The 7,390-nt window shown below is 39.6% G+C and overlaps 1 pseudogene; it reads right to left on the minus strand.

The window, feature by feature from the left end:
* Positions 1–305: 305 nt before the first annotated feature.
* LOC117844239 (phosphatidylinositol N-acetylglucosaminyltransferase subunit A-like) lies at positions 306–7,044 on the minus strand (annotated as a pseudogene).
* Between the last annotated feature and the right edge of the window lie 346 nt (positions 7,045–7,390).

The following is a 7,390-nucleotide window of genomic DNA, read 5'->3' on the forward strand; positions in this document are numbered from 1 at the left end:
TCACGTTTCCAACTCGTTCTAACCAGAGGAGCATGTCAGTATACCAATGGCAAATAGATTTAACAAAATGCATATTTACTGTTTTAGTAGAAAAGGCCAAGTGGCCATTTTTAATATCATGGAGCTCTCTCTGTTTTTGTTCATGACTGAAATATAGTTAAAAATTAAAATATTTCTTGAGGTGGCATGTTTACACGACTGAATTTCTGTCTTTTTTTTTTGCGGGTCTTCTATTAGGTGACAACATAGGATTCTACATATACGATAATACTTAATAGCACTGCAATATCTTGTCATTGAAGATATCAGCAATTAAAATCCTTGGCTTTCTATTTAACTTCAGTGGCCAAAAATATGGAAAAGCTTGCTAGACAATTACAGGCAAAGATCATATCCGCCAATAGATAGTTTAGCATTAGTTCCCTGTTGCAATTGGTGGATAGGACTTACCTGTAAATGAGAAATTGCACCCCTACATGATGTTGGTCATTTCAACACTGCAATGCACAACTGGTGAACCGAGTTGACAATGCTGCATTGAACTTCAGACACAGTTCCAACTCGTGCTCATGCTTTGCTGGTAGAGTGAAGTAGTTAACTAAAAATCAAAGACGCCAACCAAACTATACATTCAGATATGCCTGCCTCTAAGGCTCTAACATGGAAAAAATTTCCCAAAATGAGGGGTGCCCATCTCTTTAAGAAACATTGAAAGAAATTTCTGAGTAGGATCACATCATAAGGGTCCTGTAAGTGCAGAACATACCATGACTGCAACCTGGCCATATGAAAAGTTCTAAATCATATCTTGCTTCTAAATTCACTATCTCCAAACTTCATAAATCATCTCTTGAATCTAAAGGAGCACGTAGTGGTCCTATATCTGGAACTTCTTCAATACCTTCAGAAGGCTGTGGAGGCAAACTCGCATAAGGATTCCTTCAAATCTCAAAAGGAAGAAAAAAGTGTGGATACACAATTACCTGTAAGAATTCTAGAAGGCACCACAGTAGGTAATTGACGATCATAACCAGGCAAAACAATTTTCCCACCCAAGATCCACAAGTGAGATATCTACACCATTACAGAGGCGCATGAATGTGGTTGGTATCAATGCAAAATTGTGGCGACATTGCCTAGCTCTAAAACCAAATACTATCTGGCAGGATTTAGCACTGGGACAGCAGATATTGATAATTAATTTTGCTGTAGTCAACAAGATGAGTTTTTGACAGTTTGTGTTTACTCACCGGGAAGGCGGTCTAGCAAATTTGTTGCCAAGGATTGTACTGCACGATCATAAACAATCTCTGTTCTTTTGGCCACATCATCCCAACTATAAAGTTTTTTCATCTAGAATTCACATTAGAGACAACTGAATGAACACCAGAAAACTTGCATAGTGATCTCTGACTTAAAAGGCTCATGTAAAATGCCCACAAGTGTCATGGTTCAATGCTGAGTTCATGCAAGGTGTAGAAATTTGAGAGTTAAACTTCACCTGAAGGTGCATAACTTGAGGATTTATGCCAGGTAGCATGTCAATAGCTTTCTTAACAGCTCTGACCATATCTTCTGGTGCTGGTTTTGCAAGTACTATCATGTCATCTGGAAGAACCTAAAAAAGAAAGAATGGTTAGCAGGAAACTCTGAAATCATCTGACTAAAGTCATTCTCTATAAAACTTAAAAGAGAAACTTACTACTCCCTCAGTTTTTAAATTTTTGACGTTTAGGACAAGCTAATTAACTAAAACGAAGGGAGTATCATAAAGCACATACCTCTGGGACACCTCGACTCTAGTGCTTACTGTCAACAGTGCACAGCTAGCTGCTTCTAAAATGGCGATGCAAAATGCCTCCGTAAGTGAACTAAAAGTAAAAGAAAAAAAATGCTATGTTTCAGTATTACTGTGCTTTATCCACATACAGGTTGCACACTCATTTGTGGCACGTGAACGAACAATCTATTCTCTACGAGAGGTTAGAATATAACGGATGAGGAAAAGAACTCTGTACTTCTGTTTACCCCTGATCCATTTAAGTACATTCAAAACTCCAGAAAGAAAAAACTTCCCATAATATCTATGAACCAATCTATACACTAAATCCTATGTCAAATATATGTTGGCAGCCCACATGTTCACAAGAGCACTTCATTAATCTGATATAAGGATGTCAAAATTCTACTGCAAGTGCACAAAAGATATCCTATATTCAAAATGGTTCAAGACCTCCAATGAGAAAATGAGGGACAAACGCACTACAAATCTAGAAACCATATATTAACAGGGCATGATGAAAATTTACCTGTTTAAAAATATATGACCAGAGATCAGAACTGACCGTACTTGAGCATGAGGTACAGCTCCTAACATTTCAACTCTATCCTGAAGGGAGAACTTCTCCCTCATCTCTTCAAGTCGCACACGTTTTGGACCATGACCTCCGACAATAAAGCGAACCTGGGTCCATAGAGTTGTTTATATAAAAAATACAGCCAACGGATCAGATACAACACATCGTATACTTCAAGAAAGTAATGGTGCAGGATGACTAGATGAAAACAGCTGGACACTAACGCCCAATGAATCTGTACTGTCATATACTTGGTTTTATGATGCAAAATCAACAAATTTGTAATATCAAGACAGTCTATGTTTATATGCTCCATAACACAGGCTTCTCCCCTAGTATATGCATGCACTAACCTATGTGATTTTGATTCAGAGTGATGTAGCTCCAACTCACCTTTGGAAATAGACGATACACTTCTGGAATTACTTCCACAAGAAGGTCTGCACCTTTTCGGTACACTAACCTACTGATCACAGCAATAACTATTTCATCACAGCTTAGGCGCTCTGGGGAGGGAGTAAACATTGCAGCATCCACGGCATTAGGATTCATAAAAACTTTCTCCGGAGATATCCCAGACCTCAAGACAGTATTCTCTTTGCTTGTATGAGAAACACATATTGCCTGGTCAATATCTGCAAGAGTAAACTGCAGCACCTTATTCATGTGAATGCTTCCAACATCAGCAAAACCATAAAGTGATCTGTGAAGACAACTTTGTACCCCATCATCCTAGCATGCATCAACGCTTCATGACACAATGTTGAAAAAGCCTGATGTCCGTGCATGACAGAAATCCTCTCACGTATAATAATGGTTCTTACAACTGGAAATGTCAAGAATAACGTAGGCAAATGTATTCTGCATCAGGAATGGTCTCTATGGTACATAATCAACCTTGAAACCATTTGTGACATAACGTACTCCAGATCGGTTTCCATATGCGTGCGTCATGACAACAACCTAGGCAATCAAACATAAATTTCTTATATTTTTCAATAAAACATAGTTTTCAATTAACCATTTATGCAGCCATGGTAGGAGAAGCTAATAGAGCTGCTTGAAACTCCGCTTATGAGAAAGGTCTTGTTGAAATATTACATGACTATAAAGATAACCCTAAATATAAAGGTCAAAATGGTTGGGTATCGGAGGGTGGGAGGATTATCACCAGCAAGTTCAATGAGAAGTTTCCCGTAGCTCATTTCACAAAGAAACATGTGCAGGAGAAGGAGAAGGAGCTCAAAGCTAATTACAAGGCACTAAGAGATGCTAAAAGAGATAATGGTAACGGTTGGAATGAATTTTTGTGTATGATACTAACGGAACTAAAAGTATGGGAGAAGCTAATTGTGGTAAGCCATTTGGACTCTATATAAAATATGCTAAGAAGTAGCTAAGTTATTGTTGTTAACTAATTATGCTTTTTTGTTACATTCAATAGAATCACCCAAGAATAGCAAAGTTTTTCAAAAAGCTATTTCCCCTCTTTTACCAATTGGAATCCCTCACTTGCATATCTTAATTTGTTACTTTCAACATCAAATAATTTATTGGTTCTTTGAAACTCATCTAATCTAAGTTCCAATTGTATCTGTGAACAGGAAGTGTTGCTACAGGAAACCTAAACTTTACGTCAGGTGCATACGTCATTTGCACCTGCACCTTCTGCTCCTACTCTTGCACCTACACCTGATCTCCCTCCTCAAGCTCCTACTCTCCCACCTCCAGCTCCTGCTCTCCCTCCTCAAGCTCCTGTTGAAAGAAGTAATTCTGAACAAAGCCTTCACGATGATCTCAGTCTCTATGGTACAAATTCCCTTTGCCTCCAGTTTTGATGTCCAAAGAGACCTCGAGTGCACGTAATGAAAACAATGAAGCTCAATCTGCCTCATCAAATCAAGATTCAAGGCAGGGAGAAGGTGGAAAAAAGCATAAGCAAATTCATATTGGATCTGCTCTTGAGGGATATGTGGAGTATAAAAAGAGCCAAACCAGCAAAACTTTGGAAGCTCTTGAAGAAAAGAAAAGGCATGAGGAAGAATTTTTAGTTAAAAAGTGTGTTGATCAAGTGAATGCTAAGGTTGAATTAACCGATGAGGAGAAGTCATATCCTTTGGATCTCTTTGAATCTGAGACACTCAGGAAGACATTCATTACATCCAAGAATCCTAATGTTTGATTACTTTAGCTAAAGCAAAAAATCAGGTATGTCTCTTTAATATGCTCAGTGTATGGTTCATAAAAAACTTACTTGTCTGATCATGTCTAACCATGTAAAATTTTGCTTTGTGTGAATCTTTTGCTGAGCTGCTGACATGGCTAAATTATTTTAATTTTTTTGTTTAATTGCAGAGCCCTTATGGGAAGCACTACATGATTTTAGAGTCAGTCACCAAGATCCCAAAGGTAGCTTATGTGTTATTTCTTTCATGTTAAGTATCATAGCTTTTCCGTCATGTCAGTTTTGCTACAATTTGCTCCATGTTTACTAAAATGATTAGTTCATTGTTTCTGAACTTGTCATAGACCAACTTATTTGCTAATCCTTGATTTGTTCCATTGATCATTGGTTGGTACAAGAAGTTACTATTAATCAACTTGTGCTGGATATTACACTCTTGCTTTATGTGAATCTTCTACTGCTAACATGGCTGAATTATTTCAAAATTTTTATTCTTTTATTAACTGCAGTGCCCTTAGTGTAAGCACTACATGATCCTAGCATCATGTGGATCGTCAAGATCACTAAATAATGAGTATCTAAAAGACCGAAACTCGAATATATAAGTGACTGTGCATGAAGATTTCTAGTTATTTATGACATTTTTAATCTGGACAGATTGGATTGCTAGTTCTACATAAACTTCCTAAAATTTAGGCACAATGCATATAAGAAAAGTCATGCCCTGAGTTTGCTTGCTTCTTGACAATGAGGATCTTGTTACATAAGCTTCCTAAAAGATCTCGTGATAGATTTTCTTTTGGCTGTCTTTTTGTGACAGATTGTTGTGAACCTTGTGTAAGTAATTCTGGATAAGTATATTTGCTGCAAGATTTTATTTGCATTGTCATAGCAAAATTATTGTGAGCTAATCTATTTGGTTGTATTTTCGAGCTTAAGCTTAAGTTATATTTTGATCTTGTCTTGTCTAGTAGGAAACTGCAGCAATGTTGTCTCTCTGATGTTTGCAAACTTGTGCTAGATATTTACACACTGCAGCGGCATTGTCTCTCTGGTCTTTGCAAACTTGTGCTAGATATTTACACTCTTGCTTTGTGTGCTGCCAGTTTGCCACCTTCTACTACTGATATGGCTGAATTATTTCACAATTTTGACTCTTTTTTATTTACATGCAGAGTTCTTGGTGGAAGCAATACATGATCCGAGAAAAATGAACCGATTTGTGCTGAATTGACATGCCAGTTTACCGGTCCTTGATGCTTGCACATGTGTTCTTTATATGTTGAAGTGCGTGGTATTGTGCCACGATAGCAGTTCTGAAATTTTTTGAGTATGTTGTGTAACATAGGAGTTGTTGAATCATTTTAGCGGGTCTTCTCATTTTGAGTATGTTGGTGCTGGTCGAGAAGGGTTAAGTTTATATGTAATAGCATGTGCTTGTTACCCCCGAGGACCATGGAGTAATATTCTGCTACTTTGGATATCTTGATAATATATGCATTAAGCCTATATGGACTTTGGATATCTTGATAATATATGCATTAAGCTTATATGGACTTGTATAACATACGACATCCTGTGGCCATTAAGTTTACGGACAGGATATCCTTGTATTCCGAAGGCAACTCGACGATTATATTGTTGTTCTATTTATCTTCTGATTAAATGTTGCCTATATGTATTAGTACAAATACTATCTGCAATTTCTCTATTGCCACACGTCACCCAACACAAAAATCTAGGCAAATGAACACCAGCCAACAGAAATCCTCGTATGCCAAGCAAACACCAACGGGGCTTCCGAATAACAGAGGGGCAACTTCCCCCGCAGGGGTATCTTCCCCAGCAGGATTCTGTTGTCCACAGAAATTCCCCACAAGGGTTTTCTTCCGTGGGTTAGTTTGCTGCCAAATTAAGCCTTAGGATGGCAATGGGGACCCCATCGGGGAACGGCTCCCCATCCCCATCCCCGCGGTGAGAAGAAATCCCCATCCCCGTCAATGCTCACGGGGATATTTTCCTCCCATCCCCGTTCCCGCGCGGGGAATAATTTACCGCGGGGTCCCCGTCCCCGCAAACTGTCCAACAAAATATCACCATAGGAGGTAAATCGCCATTGCCGTCGGCAACAGGCCATTACAAAAATGTCATCCGTGCAAAGAGTTAAAGCGATGGCTAAGAAACATTGACGGGGATCAGATCAGCAACACATAGATCAACAAAGATTATTCACCTTCTCACGGCCAAGAAACATTCTCATCTCATTAAATCCAAAGAAATACAAGAGAGAAAATACAGAGAGAGAAAAAAAGATCAAACAAGAGACACGAGAGGCCAGGAAAGGGAACTAATCTCCAATGCTTAGCATCATGAGTTCATGATCACGTCAATCGTCCGCCCACTCACCAGCTCCTTTGACCTTTTTCTATTCTTGTCCGTCGCGTGCGTGAAAGAGAGTGCCACACTTGGCTTCTTGGGGCTATGGGTGGGAGCCGGGAGCATAGCGCGTAGGAATGCGGCAGGGAGGAAGGCGGTCAGGGATGCGCTCTTGCCGTGCCGCCGGTGTGTACCGGTGGCGGTGTTGTGACTCGGAAACCTTGAGAAGATTAGGGTTGGAATGTTGCGGCAGCACTACATATCGGAGAATTGATGGATAGATGTTGGCTAGTGGCGGACGAATGGTCAGAATGGTCAGATGGGACGTGGGGAACAAGATGGGCCAGTTGGGCATTGCTTGACTTCGGTGCTTATACATGGTCTAGATAATCGGGGTCTTATGGGGAACAGGGACGGGGGACAGGGGATCAACCCGGCCCCGCCAGCCCTGACGGGGGAGGAATTAACCCCG

Source organism: Setaria viridis, chromosome 2 (assembly GCF_005286985.2).
Source record: "Setaria viridis chromosome 2, Setaria_viridis_v4.0, whole genome shotgun sequence".
NCBI lineage: Eukaryota > Viridiplantae > Streptophyta > Magnoliopsida > Poales > Poaceae > Setaria > Setaria viridis.